The sequence below is a fragment of the Pteropus medius genome, unplaced genomic scaffold, assembly GCF_902729225.1.
Source record: "Pteropus medius unplaced genomic scaffold, Ma_sr-lr_union100, whole genome shotgun sequence".
Classification (NCBI taxonomy): domain Eukaryota; kingdom Metazoa; phylum Chordata; class Mammalia; order Chiroptera; family Pteropodidae; genus Pteropus; species Pteropus medius.
This window is the reverse complement of record NW_024353908.1, coordinates 4,479,104-4,499,186: the sequence shown is the minus strand read 5'-3', so window position 1 is coordinate 4,499,186 and position 20,083 is coordinate 4,479,104. Positions and strand designations below refer to the sequence as shown.

General features: G+C 38.1%; 1 protein-coding gene across 5 annotated transcripts in view; it reads right to left on the bottom strand.

The window, feature by feature from the left end:
- Window positions 1-20,083, bottom strand: part of FOXP1 (forkhead box P1) — a 361,699-nt gene that overhangs the window by 307,085 nt on the left and 34,531 nt on the right. For 3 of the 5 annotated variants that reach the window (XM_039851676.1, XM_039851681.1, XM_039851680.1), the window contains exon 2: window positions 4,455-4,515. The gene's annotated coding sequence lies outside the window, so the exon portion shown is untranslated. Of the gene's footprint in view, window positions 1-4,454; window positions 4,516-10,471; window positions 10,605-20,083 lie in introns of those variants that run through there. The other 2 variants (XM_039851677.1, XM_039851678.1) reach the window with 2 other exon arrangements.

Genomic DNA, 20,083 nt, shown 5'->3' with positions numbered 1-20,083 from the left:
TCTTCCCCTCCACAATACAAAGGGCAGCGAAGTCGGGGCAGGGAGGAGGCAGGAAGCATTTCCATGCTTATGGAGACTAAGGACAGAGACTGTCCTCACAGTGCTATGATGTTAGCATACATCATTAATAAATCTCTGCAGTAGGAATTAATGTATATATGTATGTGGTACATACATTCTAGGTATGAATGAATGAATGAATGAATGAATGAATGAATGAATGAAATTATGGGATTGGGGCAATCCAACCAATCAAGTTGGTATGTTCTAACTGTCCCCTGAAATCTATTCTCCAATTCTTCCATACTCGTGACCACCCAGGCAGAGACATTTCCCAGCAGCCACTGCAGTTCTGACCATATGACCATAATCTTACCAATTACATGACAATTGATGTGAGGAATGCTATTTTTAACTCATTTGCTTCAAAAAAAATAGCTTGCCTTGGTCTCCACTGTGCTTCCACCGTGCAGATAAACACAAAAACCCCAAAGTAAGAGAGTACAAGAGGGAAAGAACCTGCCCAATCAAGAGAGACTAGGCAAATTGTTATATGAGAGAAGTTATCTTGTATTTTATTTAAGCCGTTGTATGTTGTGGTCTCTGTACTACATCAGCCTAATCATTACCCTGACTGTTATAACCCAGGCATAGTTTTGGGGGGAGGGGGGTGTGGGGCGGGGAGGAGGAGGTGCAGCAGAGGAGGTACAGCAGAGGAGTCAGGGCAGGGAGGAAGCAGGAAGCATTTCCATGCTTAACTAAACTGACTAGTGATTTGAGCCAATGTGGTCATTGGTAACTCAATGAAGACACTCTTTTCCAATGTCTTCATAACAACTTCATGAATTAGTAGTCACATAATTTAAATGTTAAAAGCTATAAAGAGGTCATTTTGAATGAATTTAACGCAGAATAATGTTGTCATTAAATAAATATTCAAATCACATAAATATACACTTTCCAAAGATCCAATATATTTTAAATAACTGAATTAAAAATAGCTATTTTTAGTTTTTTTGTAACCAAGAAATAACCTATAACATGTAAGACATAGGATGCATTAGAACTCCTCGATCTAACAAAAATATCTCAAATTGGTGGGAGAAAAATTGCGATGATTACACATTCTTTTAGATTGCTTAACTTTCTCACAAATAAGTTGACTTTTTAAAAATAAAACTGAACCAACACATAAAATGTGAAGTTTGAAGATGTCCGATGTTTAAAAAGAACAACTTACTTGTAATCTACATAGTATTGATGATTATCATGGACTTCCAATGCCATTCAGAATTGAATACAAGACAATGAATTTTACAAATTGTATCTGAATTTTAAGCAAAAATGCATGTTAAGTCAATTGCCAATGGTGGGAGGAAGCAGGGAGAAATTGATATACAGACCTTTATTAAATCATGGAACTAAGGCAACCATGATAGAATGACATCAATATAATTGTGATCAGAGCAAGTTGTCTTTTAAACTCGAGTCTTGACATTCTAGATGACCTTGGGTAAGTTACTAATCATCTATGGGACCACTTTCCCAATTTGTAAAGTGGGGATTATAATAATTGCTGGCTACCTCTCAGGAATTCTGGCAACCAGACCTGTCTTATAAAGTGTTCAGACCTACTTGGAAGAAAATTGTTATATCACTACCAAGTATGATAACTGTTATTTATGAGTCATCAGACCTTTGAATCTAAATTTGGAAAGCGGTTTCATCTGGTTTTCTGAATTTGCCTGACCACTTTTATACACATACCAGTTGTTCCCATAATGCCAATGTAGGCATATTTATTTGCATCTATGCTGAGTGTTAATGATTCCCAGATTTCAAATTTGGGTACGGTATTTACTGAGAAGCTCCTGGCATCTGAAATCTACATCCTTCTTGTAGTGTGGAAGATAGTGCTGTTTCTTAACCATCACCGGATAGCATGAACTTGTTTTTGTTTCAGGTTTATTCACTGGGAAGAAACACTAACTATTCGATCCATTTCATATATCTTTATTTAAATTTTATATTTTTAATAAATCTTTTTTCTTTACATATAAGAGATGAGCTTTTAAAGGATCGTTGAGCTTGTTAAAAGGTAAAACATTACATGTAACTTATTATTTGAGTCTATATACCTTATTTCTAAAAAAATTTTCTTAATGACAGTCAAAGCACAAATGGAATTGATATTATAAAAGAAAAAGTGTAACAAAAATGTTAACTGAGGGTGGAAATAATCAAGTTTACTTAAACAGATATTAACAAAAAAATTTTGAAGTTGAAAAAAACTACAAAGATTGAGCAAAATCTCTTCATCTGAGCGTCCTAGCAGTCAAGTCAAAAACTGAAATGATATGAATTTGTAATTCAGCTTTTTTCGTGTCATAAAAGGAGGCATCAGAAGGAAGAATTTTTCTATGTTCCTGAAATTTGAAAAAGAGTGCCTTATTTTCAGGATATTATATCATATACCACACCATGTCCCTGAGAGTAATTATAGAGAAAACATTTTCTTTCTCCTCCCCATGGACCACCTCTCTTAGTCAACACTAATATCACATTCCGGAAACTTTTTTTTTTAACCAAACTTGCCCTTGACTAGTGGTATTTTTAACTTTGAACAATATTACAGAATTGGGAAAAATCGAATTGCACAAATTCAATCGTGTCCATTTTCAGGTTGTGAGTGTAAGCGTGGACATTATAAAGACATCAAGTGAGAAGAAAAGTCACTCGTGCTCACGGATGACTCCAAAGAAAACAATGGAAACCTCCCGTTGAAGCCATACTTGCAGCTGTGGGCATAACACAACTATCAAGATGGATATTTTATCTGTTCGACCATGTTTTCAGCTTTATTTAATCGTAATTCTTAGTTTCACCAGAAACCTTTGCTAACAGCATGAGAATAGTTAAATGCCTGACATGGCTTTTGCAGGGGGAACACCTTGAACTGAGATCTCACAGGGATCACAGAAACCGGGAGACACAACTTACAGCTGAGCTGAGGTGCTGCGGCCCACAAAACAGAGATTGCATGGCCCACAAAACAGAAAATATTTACTGTATGGTCCTTTACAGACAAAATCTGCAGATCCCTGAAACAGACTAAGCCTTCATTTTTAAGATTAAAACACTGAGTCTCAGCAAAAGGAAGTGCTTTGCCAACAGTCATGCTGTGACTTGATAACCCCAATTACTAGCCGGGATCACCCCTTTCTTTCCATGCTGAACCACCTGAAAGAGACCATCCTCTTTGCAGGACAATCAAGTGCTTCCCACAAAGGTTTAATTTAAACAATGAAGATGCTGAAATGAGGCAGATGAATTTTTTGGTCCAAATCAAATGTGTCTAAACGCAAGTAGAAAAACAAATCCATACCTTTATAGCGTTTTCTAGAACCCAAAACCCTGGGTGAAATTAAAAACAAAACTGATCTATGAATCTTCACATTGTGAAAATTCTACAAAAATCCTTGTTCAACTAAACAGTAATGAGTCTGTATCTTACAAATTCACAAACTTTAATTTAGCAAGATCTGAGCAAAGGCGTTGTGCAACCAGGCCAGCTAGTAATCTGTTTTAAAATGGACTAAAATCTACTAAATTGAATGAAACTATTATTGGCCAAAATTCAAAAATAAAATGAAGATGCTACTTGAGAAACATAAGATGTTAAAATGACCTGTGAGACTAACTTGGACTAAGATGACTACTGCCCTCAAAACAGAGAAACTTCTGGAATCAAGAAAATATGTAGAATCCGTAACTATTTTAACCAAAGTGCTTTTCTGTGCCCCTTCCCAAAAGTGAATTTGAGAAAATACCATTTCGCTTTAATTCATCAAGCTACAATCGTCTCTCTGAAAACTTCTAATTTTAAAATCAAGTGCTCATTTGATTCTCAAGCAAGGTCAAGGGAACAAGGCAGCCTAGCACTGACATCACAGGGATATGCCCCACGCTGTTCAGCAGTTACATCAATGTGGCATGTTGCTATGGTGCTTGACTATTAATTTCTGAAAGAAGGTGATTATAAAGCCGCCAGATGAACATCAATCGGATGACACCACTTCAGCTCCGAACACTGACATGCGTTACTCTTATTTGCAGCAAGTTAATTTTATGAAATCACCACTTTTGTGATGTGAATATACTTTTCTAACTTTAAACCTACCAAGTCAACAACCCCCTATCTCTGCCTTGCCCCCCCGGCAAAAAATGATCAACTTCAACAAAGAGAGGGAAAGTTTGGTGTCTTCAGTTAAGTGTGACTTTGTGGACAATCTTTTCTTTAAAGACCTCCCAAAATATACTGCATACATACTTACACACAAATAAATACACATGTATTTGATAACTAAGTAGATCAGAAGAGAAATGAATTAAGATGCCTAAAAAGTACAAGACAGAGCCCTAGATATAAGCCCACTAATCATATTTGCATTTACCTTTTTTGGCTTCTGTAAAGCAATCTTCAGTTATAGTCACCTCAAAAGGTCACTTCTTACCCTGAAAACAAAAAAGAATATCAAAATCTGAATGTCAAGAGAAAGCAACCACTTATCTGCCTGGGATAGATGCAAGAAAGACAACAAAAGGACTCAATTATGTTTAATGGCAAGTGACTTTCAGAGTTAATAAAAACACGTCCCAAGACCTCCAGTCATCTGGACCACATGCCTTTGAGCTCTTCAAGACAACAAAAACAACCTGGATGGAAAAAGCAGAGGTGAAGCATTTCAAATTTTGTGTATGAACTTTTTCTCATCTTGTCGTCTATCAATTTATTTTCACGTGGAATAATAAGTGACTCATAGGCCTTTGTTTTTGGAAACCAGACAGCTATTTGAACATGTCTCTGTTTGGTTAACGTCCACGACATCTCTAATTTCATTAAAGCAGAGGCTTATTTTTTTCCGCCTTCGGAAGAGTGTTAGTTCTTGTAGACGAGATGCTTTAAGCCACTCTGGACCTTTCAAAATGAATAAAAGCACCATGATTTTCAGTTTGGGGAGGGAAGGGGAGGGGGTTAATCAGTTGGTGAAATCTGTTCACAGAACATTTTCCACTTAGCATATAGCTACCAGGTCAACTAAGTTAAATAAAAATGGTTCGTGTCAGATGAAATAAACAATTAAAATCAACTTCCTAAAACACAAAGAAAGGATAGAACACGCTTATCCCACATCTACTCCCACATCTGCATACCCCTTTATGCAAAACAGTATGTAATCCTTTAAGAAACATTACAAGCTGTCTCTTTCTGCCCATGTAACTGGGATCAACATATGGCACAAGTGAAAATAAAAACATTTGTTTATTAATTTAGATCAAGTTACTAACAGGGTACAGAATTCATTCCACAGCAACTGACCAAATGCTCACACAATTTTTTTAGATGGTGAAATTACACCATTTTAGTAAAATGGTAATATATCTTTTTGCTCACTCTTCAGAACAATATGTAATGAAGTGGTTTTAATTTTATAAAGAATATATCCCTGCTTATCCTTCTGCTGTTGACCCTTAATGTGGAAAGGCAAACATCGTTGAGAAGAGTTAAATCTTACCTTTACTAGGGCTAAAAATTTGAACGTGGCACTTCGGTGTGTACTATCTTTGAGGAATTGATCTGAGGCCAATTTATGACATTTCCACAAGCAAGTGTATGCAGATTCTTGCCATTAAGATTGGAAAGAAATGCAGGCTCTGAGTGAAATCATAATTTTCATGTTTACTCTAAGAGGAAATTGGAGGTTTTCACCATAAATGTTCACTATTTGGGTGGGGGAAAACCCTAGCTCTGAGACTTAAAATTACTATTTTGCAATCTGCCCAAAACCTTTTTGTTTTTACACAAAACAATTCAAATTGAAAATGAAAATCATGTGCCTTACTGTTGATTTGTGTCCCCAGTATTGGTTTCTCCAGTGGTGAGAACTCTGTTTGAGGGCAAATGGTGATAAGAAAACAGAGCAATGAAGGCTGGGTCCTCCAGGTAACGAGAAGATCTGCAAAGCAGCCCCCGTCCGCACGAATCACAAGAGCTCATTAGATACGAGGCACAGCAATAATCTTACACACCAGAAATTTCCATCTCCACCACTCACACAATCTTAAATGGGAAGCAAGTGAACTTGGGCAGACCCCACTCAATTCAAGGCATTAGAACCCCCTTTCTTCCTCCTTGTTAACTAGAGATGTTCTCCAGTGAGTGCTCTCTAACTTTCATGTTGATCTATTGAGTTGCATCTATTTTTGTATGTTTGGCAGTCAGATCTATAATATTAGACTTTGCAATGCAGATGATATTGCTCTCATATAGGTCTGGCAAACAACTGGACCTTATTAAAATTTCATCAGAAAGAAAATGGCTGAAAATGCCTACTTTGAACAAAGTTATCTCTAGCACTGTATTCAAATCTGCAAAAGATTTTCAGGTTAGTACTTGGGCTGCTTCTCTCCTCTTTGCTGCACAGTATGGTACATAAGTAAACAAAGAGCAAAAATACAAGCAAGCTGGTTCACCCTCACAGATTTTACAAGTGTAATTTTTCCCTGGGGAGGATTAACAATAAAATCATACAACTGACCCTCCAATTTATAATTACTCAAGCAGTACAAAATTGGCTACATTTCATTTTTACTTATACATAAAAAACCGTATTTTCCTCCACTTTGAAGTTGCACAAATTTTAGTGCATATGCACATTTGATCACTCATTAATTTATTTCTGTTGATTTTAGTTTTTAGTATACATTAACAAAGTAATCTAAAAGATATTTTTCTAGCTTTGCTGAGAAAAGATTAATAGTTCAACAGCCGTTTTGCCATCATGCTAAATTAAGAGAAATGTGTCAATATAATAGACAAGAAAATTAAGGTGCGAGTTTGCATCATTACTATTACTAGCCTAGAAAAATCAGAAATCAACAACTACGAGAAACATCTGCATTTCCTTTTTTCCAAAGTATAAAACTTCTGTTTCAAAATACACTGGCTACTTTTTTAAACAATCACTTTTATTTATCAAATATAGCAACTATTTACCTGAGTGCTTACTGGCAGCACAAGTGCCAAACTAAAAATAAATGATTATGTAAAGCTTTTAAGTTAAAATAAATAAATAAATAAATAAATAAATAAAAGAAAAATATTCTTCTGTGGCCCACTTGTCTTCTTGTTTTAAAAAAAATACTGCCAACATATGAATTGCATATTTTTTCTTTTTCTCTCTTTCTTGAGTTTCCTGTTGGTTTAGGTTTTAAAAGTGAGCCGGGGATATTGTAAATAGAAATTATTTATTTTTCCTTTATGTTCTTCTCTACAGTTAGATCCTGGGAACCCTAGAATTATTCCGTGTGTGGCCGCTTCACTTTTGTTTGCAGTAGTGTTATTTACCTGACGCTATTTGATCACCATAAGGACCCTGACCAAGAAGACACCAATCTACAGCTGCCGACCCCCAGGTGCGGAAACTTAATGTACCTTCCACTTCCTCTACCTTCCCCACCCCTCCATCACAGACCTCCGCAGACCTCTCGGGTTACTACAGTGCTTCACTGTCACACTTACTATGGGTATATTTGCCCCTAATTTAATCTGTGTGATAAATAATACACAGTGCCAACTGATATTGCTTACCTGGTACCAAGTTGCAGGTAAATGCGGAAGTGTGATTTCATCTCGCAAGATGGAAAATGTTCAATATATACTCTATTTTTCCATTAAAAGTATTTCCCCCTTTTTTTTCATGGAAGCTGAAGAAAATGATTTGCATCAGGATTTCTGCATTACATTTCACTTGATACAACTGTACAAAAGTGACCGTGAAGGATTGGCCAACATATTTCATCTCAACCTTCAGTCTAACAAATGTTGGCTGAGAACCTACTGTGCATCAGTGTCACTGGGGATACCAGTGTGATCAAAGCCAGCTCTTGGCCAAGGATAAAGGTGGCAGTTTAGGAGTTCCCCTCTAGCTGGAGGATCCCTTCTCTTGAAGTCTAGAAACATGGTTCAAACTTCCCATACTTCCAAATACTTCCAATCAAATGGCATCCTTCATCTGAGAAAACAGGTCTAAAAAATGGCCAATTGCCAAGAGATTGCTGTCTCTTTAACTAGTGAATCTTAACTCATGTGGGCTTTTATGTCTGGTTTATCAAAGATTTCTTAGAAAAACAGAAGTGCAGCTACACAAATTTGACCAGCTGAAAAATTCTAATACAAGGGTCACTTCATTTTCTGCACTCCAGACAAGAAAACCCACTCAGAAATCAACTCTAAAGTGTTTTTTCTCTGCTTCTAATAACTTCAAAATTGGCTACATTTTGAGTCAGGTTTACAAAAAGAAAGAGAAGGAAAAGAGAAAAGAAGAGAGAAAAGAAAAAGGAGAAAAAAGAAGGAACGAAATAGGAAAGCAAAAAAAAGGAAAAGAAAGAAGGAAAGAAACTGGAAAGGAAAGAAAGAAAACTGCAGATCCAGCCTCTGGGGCCCAGAAGCAACCGTGAACGCCACCCAGGCTTGCTGGTTTAGTTATAACATTTCTCTGATTTCTCTTCATCAACGAAATCTATCACATTGGGTCCATCATTCCCAACGCCCCCTCCCCTTGCCGCAAGGACATTTTACTTCCTTTCTCCTCAGCCTCAAGGATCCTTATCAAACCATAGGACCGAACTCTGGGGTCCATCTAGTAAGAAAAATCTGAAATACTGTAGATAAAGTAAGCCACATGGTATAGGCAACCCCAGCAGAGGCTTGCCAGTGAAATCACTTCAGGCTGGCAGCCCCCCAGCAACTGCACATTGGCCCACTTCATTTGGAAAAAAGCACTCTCTTACCTTACAGAAAATTAAAACCCTGGTCATGGTCATGTGAAAATATTTTATAGGTATCCTTTAACAGCCTTTAAATGTTGAAACCCACAAACAATATTTGCTGTTTTCTCTTTGAAGCGCTAACAAAGCCTTTGTTTTAAATTTACCTTTAGTGTGCAATAAGAGTTAATAATCAAATCCATCCCAACCCCCACAAATGTTAAACAAAAAGATAAAAGAAATGCAAATAGCTATTGTCATGGAAAGTTAAAGTACCTGTCTGTATTTTTAAGTGAAAACTATTATCTCTATCAATCAAAATTTAAGAATACAATAGCGCTAATCACAGAAGGTGCTCTGACGGAGTTACTTTTCCTCATTAAAAAAAAGTATTTTCCCCTTAAAAACTGAGTATAAAAGTCATATACTTACAATTATATAGGGTATTTGTAATTTTATTATTAAAAAACCTTTAGCAGCCTCACTGTTAATAAATGCTTCTAAGTCTCCAGACTGATTTGTACCCAAGAAGAACGAAGTCCCTACATGTTTTAATAAGGTTGATAAAATTTTATTTAAATTCTCAGTTTCCGACCTGCGGGGGAACAGCACACTCTTCTGTTGGAAAGAGTAACTCAAACCGAGGCAACAGTTAACTGGTAATGAAGACTCCTTCTTTTAGACCTTGGACACAATTCCTAGTCCCTGAAATATCTTTACAGAGGACATATCTTCCTCGGATGGCTCATCCTTCTGAACTATGGCAATTCATTTTTGAAATTAGTACACTCTAAAAGAAAGCAAAATTCTACCACCATACCCCAGGACTGAGCTAAGTACAGAGTGCATCAATTTCTGAGTCTTTTTTTTTTTTAATTCACTTTTTTAAAACACTGGATTAGACCCTGAATATGGTGATTTCTAAAGACAGCACTGGAACAAAAAATAGCAAGACCCCAGAGAGTAAAACAGCTCAAGATTAAAATTCCTAGAGCAAACAGTTAAACCAGGATGCCATTCTGCAGGCTGAGCCTGGATGGATGTCTCCTCCAGCGTGGGGCCAAGAGGCTGTCATCTTCCCCCTAGCAAGATCAGATTTCCTTCCCTCCAGACCGCCTCTCTGAGCATCATGGCCAACATCTCCAGTGTGCTATTAATATCAATGAAGAGACGATTCCATTTCCACCGAAGAGAACCCTTCCTATTCCGGCACAGACCTGCGGGGAGGACCCTGGCCCGGGTATAGACAATACAGCAGCAGAGTTTCACTGCTTTCTTACAGTTCACTCTTGCACACTGTTTGAAGCCTTTTAGCAAACAATGGCAGCATTATCTCCAGGATAGTTACAAAACAGGATTTGTTAGGACAAAGAATAATAAAGCTGTTCTCTCTCTCTCTCTCTCTCTTTTTTTCTTTTTCTCCTCCCCACCCCAAGTCCCCGAGAGCCTGTCCCTGCCAGTCCAAAATTCAGACACATTTCCTAAAAGGCACCTGTACTTGTATATTTCAACGGTGCCAGCAAATGACAAGAGCCCAGGAACCCGGACTGTTGTCAGGAGGCGCCCAGAAGAGCAGCAAAGTAGCCTCTCAACATTTGTAAAATGAAACAAAAGTATCGGCCTTCGCTTCGCACACACTTACCGGCTCATGGTGAGGAAAGAAAGCTTTGGGGCGGCAGAGGCAATTTTCACACAAGGGAAGAAAGTTGAGAGTTTGTGAGGGAGAAACTACAGGCGCTTGGAAGCCTGCGGGCTTTCAGGGCTCCCAGGCTGGCGGCAGTGTGAGGAAGGACTGAAGGTATGTGGGCTAAACACAACAAAAGCCACTGCCTTACTCTAGATTAAATATGCAGGAAGAGGCCCCTTTGCATAAACACAAACACTCAGCAAATGAATAACTGGCTCAATCAGACGCCCGCTGTGTCTTCTACCTGTCCTCTCTCTGACAGGAGACACCGCCTGTTCTAGGGGACAAGAACTAAACAGGAGACTGTTAAATGTTATGTTGCTATAATAACAATTAAAATGAATTGCATTCATTAGTAATTAAGAACTGACTCCTGGGGAGGGGGTCTGGGGGGATATAGTGCTATTGTTATAGCTCCAGCTACTCCTAAAAGATTTGGCAGAAGACATATCAGTAGAGTTTTACTGTAGTTTGCATTTAGGTCTCTAACATTCAACGAGAGTTTTAAATAATCACATTGTTCGGCCACAATTTAAGGTCAAATATATTCCTCATTTCTCTGCTTTAACACATTATATAAACTGATCCTTGTGAGTCTACAGAAAGATCTATTTTAGATATGTGTAAAAATTTGCACATATACATGCGCAATTATGTACGTGCATATACATGTGTATATATACTCACACATATAATATTCACACATAGCTAATTAAATAAACCCAAAAAATGCCACTTTACACTCTTTAGTTCACTAATGATTTAGAGAAAATAATTTGAGTCATCCAAAAATATACCCCAAATGCCTGCCTTTCAAATGTCATCAATCCATGACCACTCATTTAAAAACATTATCCATATATTAGAAAGGATGCTTTTAACTGAGTGGCCTAACCACTTATAATTTCAATTAAATAACATAATTACAGTCAACAATTTTCTCCATTTCGGCAGAAAATATGCCATACCTCAACATAATTTGTCCTTAGAACTGAGAAATTCAAGCTAGAGGAAAAACATGCAGGCACTAGGAATTTACGACTGCCTTTTACCAGTGTGTGGAGTCAACTCACGCTCACCCTAACCTCTTACTGTACGTTACAGCTACATGTTGGTCTTAGTAACTTAATTATTTTTAAATAACTTTCGCAATATTGAATGATTTCGATTGAAACATAAATAAGATTATGTTCATCTACTTCCTTCTAATGCCACATAGTACTTTGGGGGCAAATCCAGCACTGCTATTCCATAGGATGTGTCTACATTACTATTTGGACTAAAAAGGGTAGGTCGCAGGTCTCTCACAGCCTCAGAGAACGTGCTGCGATTATGCTGGCCAAGGGGGGAAAAAAAGCGGCTTTCTAGTTCAAAAGCAAGTTTTATTTTAATACAACACCATTTTCTGGCTATATCAATCTGCCACAAAAGCAAAAATAATTTTACTGGAAAGTTAAAAAAAATACAAACAAAAAACAAAAGCCCATTTCAAACATAAATTATGGCATAACATGGAGAAAAAAGAAACAAAATTAAAAGATTCCTGATGCCCCAAAGAATAAAATACAGGTTCTCCAAGAGGAGTTCCCACAGAAGCTAAAGATACCTATTCTGTTCACTATTTTGTCTTGAAATGACCTTCCAAATAAGTTGTTAGCAACCCACTTCCACAGACAATAGTGATCTAACCTTGATGCAAATAAACCATAGAACAAAATTTAATCAGTATATCACTGTGAAAAAGCCTTTGTCCATCCCAATGGAGCTTCTAATGACTGTTTTGGCAGTTCTGGCGGGTAGTTATGCTTCCCAGCTCATCTATATCTCATACTGGTTGAGCAAGCTAATGGAAGTGCTGTTAGTGGAATCCAATATTAATGCTCTGTATCATGCAAACCTGGATGCAACCGAATATATTATACAATTATAGGTAGTATCTAATTCCATAGGTATTAGATACTGTAACTCTAAATTAATATTTTAATGAGGACAGTGAAATAAAGACAACAATCCAAGTAAGGGATCCATGCATTGTGGTCCAGCTAAGCTCCTTGCTGCACGAGTGCTGGATACTGGAGAAAAACAGCACAGACACAGGGATTGTGACAAAAATCCGCATGCAAGCTTTAGATGCTGAGTGACACATACTGATGCACAGAGTCAAAGATGTCATCCTCACACAAGCGCCACTCTCTGTAAGCTTGAGAGAATATGAAGAGGGGAAAAATGGGGGAGGGGGAGTAGTTGCAGTGAGACCTCCAGAAAATAAACAGGGTGTACAGTTTCAAAGGCTGTAGACACAGACATTTCATTGTTCAAGCCAATTATCAGTGGAAAATAATAACAACAGATGGATTCAGAGTCACTGACTTTTCATATGCACTTCATCTCGGCGGAACAGATGATGAAACGCGAGAGCTATCTCAAAAAGGCAAAACATCTTTCAGTAAAAGAACTCTACAGTCCAGATGGGGACCTTCTAAGTCTGCTGATTATCTTCTTATAATGTTGTAAGATAGACTTACTAAAACATTTCAAGAACTGATCAGATATGATGCATACAATGGCTTCATTATTGGAAGGAGTTGCCTCAGACTTGTGACTAAACCAGGCAGAGATTTCAATAAGGTTAGGACTGTAAGTTTCCTGTTTTCTCATCAGGGACTGCAGGTTCCAACTAAAACTGGAAATCTGTGCACCACAGGAGAATAAACCATCGCCCAAGGATCCTACATTTGTGCTCCTCTCTTGTTTGAGCAAAAAATAAAAAAAGAGAGATAAACTGGGACTGTGAAAAGGACATTAAATTATTCCGAGGCACTCCATCACGATGGGGGAAAAAAAAAACAGCTCCAAAGCAATTCCTTATTAAAAGCATTCAGCGATAAAATATCATCTCTTATATACAGTTAGAACATCTTAAATATCCCTTGCCACTGGTGATCGCAAAATATAATTTGCTTTTAGCAGGAAATAAATATAAATTTCAATGGTGGTGTGATAAACAGTTCTAATAAATGCCAACTAAACACACGAGCAAAACCCACCAACCTACCCAAAAGCACTCTCACTTAACTTAAATATCACCAAGTCAGACGTGCTGATAAAACACAATAGAGAAACCACAAACTGAGAACCTGCTATAATAAAAAAGTTAAAATCTCTAATTAAATAAGCCTCGTTACCACTGGAATAACGATGTATCTGTTCTGTCTATCTATCTATCTATCTCAATCCATTCATCTATCTATCCATCATCGATTCCACATTCGAAGTATTATAAAAATCTTTCGGTGAATTGATGTAAAATATAGCTGAAATCACTGTTAGGAAAAAGAAAAGCTGATCCTCCTGCTATTTACTAACATACTTAACATTTAAAAAATATTTTTAAGAACACACTTCACAAGTTTATAACATAAGTTAAAAAAAATATTTTTTAGAGCAATGCTTTTCTTTCAAAGTATTCTCACAAAAGTAAATTCATAGCAGAACATACAAGCACGAAGAAAATATCGCCAAGGGCAAAATTCTGCAACTGCTTTAAGAAGCAAACAAGAACACAAAAGATGTGTAATGCAACCATCTGGCTCTCCTCATACTATATCATGCCTCAACTTTATCCCCCACCCCCTTAGCCAGCCCACACCAATGCCACAAAACCAAATGGCTTCACTTATGTTTCCTGCACGGCAAATTTACACAATGCACTTAGAATGCAAAAGTTGATTTTTATACATAAACTAGTATCTTAATTTTTTTCTCCACTTCGATGATTTTGTTGTCATCGTTACTTACTCAGAGTGGCACTTCTTTGAAAAACCACGAAGAACTTCACTGTGATAAAATGTCCCCACATGGATATATCTGTTCAGGCTCAAGAGAAACCCCCTTCAAAACCTTAATCTCTATCAACTTGTGTTTTCTGTTATAGCCAGACACTAGATGTGGACATCTAAAAAAATAATCCTAAATTTATTCTGATTAAACCTTTACTTTTTTTTTTTTATTTTTTGCTCTAAATTGTGGGTTGTTTCCTCCACTTACTATTTGAAGTAACTGCGCTCATTTTTAATTACCATCCTTGAAAGTCAGTATGCTCATTAGAATTTCTCCTTATTTGGCTCATTCCATGAACATTTACTGAGCAACTACTATGGTGTCAGCAGCTTGCTAGACAATGGATGTTCAAAATCATTCCCCTCCCCGCCACATACTAGCAGAGCCTGCCTGGTACATTAAACCAGAAACTGTACGGTTCATAAAAAAATCTTCAAACGCAGGTAGCTGAAGCATTTTATTTATTTATATACTTATTTGGGCAGGCAGATATAATAGATATTTGAAAAGTTATGTATGGCATATCCAATTGCTTTCAAAGGTGAGAATTAAGGCTTTTAATGGAACTCTCTGGATAAAATCAGTATAGGTCATCACAAATGGTTCTCGCTTTTTTAATAATAGTAACTGCGAAAGAGATATCCTCACAGGAACACTGTACCCTGTTTTTTCATCAGGGGCATGCTAGAGGCAGGCGTTCCTTATAGGCAAGTGCCCTGAGTCAGAATCAAGACTTACAGGGAAGGGTATGGGGGGGTGGGGAAGGGAACGTCTGGTTGACTTCTATTTTCTTGCTGACGTTGGTTTTCCATCTCCCCTGCATCCCTCTCCGCGTTCCAGGATAAGAAGGCCTCGCCTAGATTCTCCAGGAGCTGATTTTCAGTTCCCTTCTGGGCGTTTTTGCCCAGGACCACAGAGGCTTCTGGTCTGGACAGCAGTGGTAATCCTAGGACACACACAACGAATCCAGCCACCGAGTGAGGGATTCCGCTAATTGTTTAAGCCTGCACTAGTGTCTGGCCACCAGTTGGCAGACACAACTCATGGCTGCCTACCAGGCCTAGGTTAGCACAGCTGGAACCAGATGACAAGCTCTCTAAGATATTCTTTCCATGGCTACATCTGGCTTCTGGCGGCTCCAATCTGCAGCTAAACTGATTTTGTTCAGTTTTTCTGGGAAAGTTTAGGCAACAGATAAGACCAGTCATATTAATCTTAACTGTGTACATTTCAGTTTGGGACAAAATATCAGAATATAAACTCCATGAAGGCAAGAACTTCATCTGCCTTGCACACTGTATCCCAGTGTAGAACAGTAGCTACACATGGTAGTTGTTCAACAAATATATATGGAATGAATAACACTAACCAGCACGTAAGCTGAATAAAAATATTCCAGCTCCTCTATTTCTACTGTTCTGTGTACAATGCCTAACACTCCAGGTACACATAGAAAATATTCCAGGTGGCTCCATGTTAAATTTTATTATGGGCGTACTGACCCAGGAAGAAAGACAGTCAAGAATAAAACCATTCACACAGTAAAGCTGGGAAGACCTCCCCAAAATCCGTCCTTGAAAATAATAATCTACCAGTATCAACTACATCCCGACTTTATTAGCCCTTAAACTGCAGAACTTGGCAGCTAGGTATGTGCCCACAGTGCTTGCAAGTGACCTGGTAGTAGAAACGTACCTTTTGGCCACCAGAAGAAAGCCGAATGATGACGCAACTTTTCCTGGCACCTTTTCATCCCGTTTCCTTTCCCATGCCTCTCTTCCTGAATTCCCTGACATTTGCAGATCCCAGCTCCCTTGTACATTCAACTTTGACCCATCTCCAGGCTCTTCAAAAGGTCACCACCTCCCTCACTCCCACTAGAAATGCCAACATAATTTAGGACCAGGTGGGAACCCACCCTCTTGGATCCTTGGCTACAAAGGTTTTTGATATTTATAGGATGCTATGGTAATACCGATGCTAGGGAACCTTTAATACCTATGACAATAAAGCTCCAATGAATGCCCCAGAACTTGATAAAGGAGGAGGATACTTGATAGAAGCCTGGCATGGCTCTTCACAGGTGATGCTGCTTCCTCAATTCAGCAAGTTAACCTTCCTAAAACAAGAATGCCTGAACCATGCAGATGACTTTGACAAGCTTAGCATGTGGTCTTCGAGGAAGCAAAGCTACTCAAAAGTGCAACAGATGAAGCTGTTGCCTGAACTCACTCCCTTTCCTGTCATGTAAAGAAGCAGGGGTGGGGGTGGGAGCAATTCAATTCGGCTAAGTGTAAGTTTCTGAAAAAAGCTCTGTGTCCACGATGGAGAACTGGGGCTTCCAGTTCTTCTTGGAAGGAACTGCTTACCTCATAAAGGGTGGTCCAGGAAGACTCACCCCTAAAATACCTCTCCTCCTTTGTTCCTGCTTTTTTGCAATTATTTTAAATGTGGGGAAATGCCTTTCCACAATTCCACAATCACAATGAAAGTTTAAGATAATCAAGGGAGAAGCAGTGCAACAGGATGCAAATGATTGATACCCAGTCCTTAGCCGAGAACAGGCTGACATGTAAAAAGAACCAAAAAACCAAACAAACAAACAAAAAAAAAAACAAAACAATTTTTTTTTTTAAATTAGGGGAAAATGAGAGAGAGGTAACGCAAGGCTGAGGGTGTATAGGATGCATATCTTTATTTCTTAATGCTCTTTTTGGCTGCCTCAATTAAAACTAAGTATTATATCAGAGGGTACCACACAGTATAGTTTATTTTGGGATAGTTCAAAACCCTGTAAGTACAGATTCAAGTTCCCAAGTTCAAAACTCAGCTCTTCTTCTTACTAGCCTTGGGAGCTCAGGCAAGTTAAGTTCTCTGTCCCTAGTGTGTTCATCCATAAAATGGGCTTAATTATAGTGCATAATGTGCATTTGAGGAATAAATGCATTAACATAAAAAAGTGCTCAGAAAAGTGCCTGGCACATAGTGAGCGTTAAAAAAATTATAGCTGCTGTTATGATAACCAGGGATAATATAACTTAAGTAAATCTAAAACTTCCTACGCTTCATTTCTGCCATCTCTACAAGTTGTTAATAATATCTGGTTATGTGCCATGCTATAGGCTAGAAAAAAGGAGAAAATGAATATCAGATTTTAAAATTCTTAAGAACATAGTGCTAAAATAAAACCAAAGTACTTATTTTTTCCCCTGAATATTAGCTGGAGAATCACAGATTTAAGATTGAGGTCTCACCTACCTCAGTGAAGGGAAAGTCGTTAGCAACAAAAGAGCTACAATTCAAGCTTGGGGTCAGCTGCTTGTCCCACCACAGACCAAAAAGGACTTTGGGGAGATATCCAAAGAAGGCAGGAGGAGGATACGGCCTGGAACCCGAAGGTATTCAAATACATTTTCTTGTATATTTCAAGTCTGTGCATATAGATTCTATTACTGATTTAGGATCTTAAACAGTTTGTTTATTTTTTAAATGCCTTTCAGCTCACCTTTAATAACATGTTTCTTTGACTTGGCTGAACTACGCCTCAGAAGAATTACAAGCGGGAATACGGCTGGGTGAAAGGTTCAGTGAACTAATCCACACCTGGCCCATTTAAAAAAAGAAAAAAAGGGGGCTCATATTTTCCATATAGAAACAAGTCCCTTTATATGAACCAGGCTTTTATTTAATTGCTAAGGTACTTTCCACGCTGTACAATCTTTTATGAGCTTCTTCAGTGGAGTGGAGAAAAGAACCACCACCAGTCATACCTGGAACTTTATCAGTGACAAATAATAATAAAAATAACAACAACAACAACAACAACAACAAGAGTTGTAGATGTATCAGAAGTTCCTTTACCAAGTTTACCAATGACAAAAGTCAAGGATGTCCCTCTAAAATCTGACCAGGGATCAAGTGAGATAGATGTATTGTGTGTTCATGACCAAAATTCACATTTCTTTTGCATCAATTGTGTGACCCAGACTTTTGAGTGGAAGGAATAAGGCTTAGATGGGGAAAATCTCAGATGAGAGAAGAATGAACACATTTTAGAGCTGAAAGTTACTTTCGAGGGGGTCTAATCAAGCTACTTTCTCCTAGGGAGCGGATTTAGTACGTGACTGAGGCCATGGAGGTGGTGTGGATGAAAGCAGGGACAAGGGCCTCTGACAAATGAGGAAAAGCAACAGCTAGAAAATGATGTGGTTGCTGGAAAAACATCATTTCATCTGAAGCTATAATCTAAACAAGCTAACTTTATTCTATTCAGTTCTTCAGGCATCTTACTTCTTCCTCTCGGTTTTATTCCTAAGAAAATTCCTTTTAATGAACTCTGGTTTGCAATAAGTGGAAAAGGAGATATTTCCATACCTTAGTTAAGAGGGAACTAAGTGAAGTGGAAAAAACATTTAACTCGAAGGCAAGAGAGTGAATTTCTACTCCTGGATCCACCAGTAATTCAGCTAGAATTTGTAAGATCCTTCCCTTCTCTGTATCTGTGTGGGAAAAAACAGTGGTACTCAGGGATGATGTCCAATCGGTACACAGTGGCCACCTGAATGAGTTGTTAAAATACTGAAATACCTGTGTACTGGTTAGAAAATAGTCTTTGCACCCAAGATATCGGAGTACATGCTTAGCCACTACTTGGAACTTCCCAGAATCAGCAAAGGAACAGCAGTGACTCCCCAGTACCCTCGCTCCAGTGCTATGCCCAGTGTCCATCCCAGAGGGTCAAAACCTGTACTATACCTGTTAGCTATTTTGATCATCACTCCAGATGCTCTGAGAGATCCTTTGCCAAGGCTATAATACAAAGAAACGACCACCACAGCCACCTTATGCCCTGGAGGAAGCCACAACCTGGGGGCCCAGAGAGAGACGGGAGGGCTGCAACCAGCAGAATAGTGGACCCATGAGGGGCTCACCTTCTTCCTCAAGTTACTTCCCTCACTTGGGGCATCTGTATGTAGGCCTATACTCATAAGACAAATCAGTGGAATCTTAGCACAAATTCTTAGGGCTAAATTTGTTTTCAATAGCTGGAAAGAAATACATCATTGTGAAACACTCTCAAAGTAAAATCCTGAGCTCTGAGGGAAATTACCAACACATGTAATCAAATTATATTTACCATGGAAATTTCTAATAGCTCGTACTTTCTACCCTGCTTTTATAACTCTTTAGGAAAAGGAATATTTCTCTATCCAATGTTCCAAATTTCCACAGCAGAGGTGAGGCATTATACATGCTGAAATATACAGGAAAGGAAAAAAGTTTCCCATTATTATCGTTTCCTTCGACCCTCTATACCTTCTATGCCACCATTACTCAAAAGTCACTCAAACATTTTGCTAGCTGACATGACGCCATACCGTCATTTGATCAGGTGTGGGGTACCACATGGTATGAATAAATACTTATCCACAACCGCATATTAAATGGGAATTTGCAAAGGCAAGCTCTGGAGACAAAGACGTTTCTATATAGAAATATTAACTAAGAATTTAAGTAAATGGCCCCGCTGGAAAAAAAAAGTTCTAAAGTAGCAATATAAACTATATTTAATAGTAACAAAAAATATTTTCCTTTTGGGAAAGCAATTTGGGCTTCTAAAAGTTACTGCCTTTCACGTGACTTAGTACAGTATGCCTAAATTATTTCATTTCCTAAAACACAGATGCTAGGCCCAAAAATTCTACTTTGTGAGAGTTAATTTTTTAA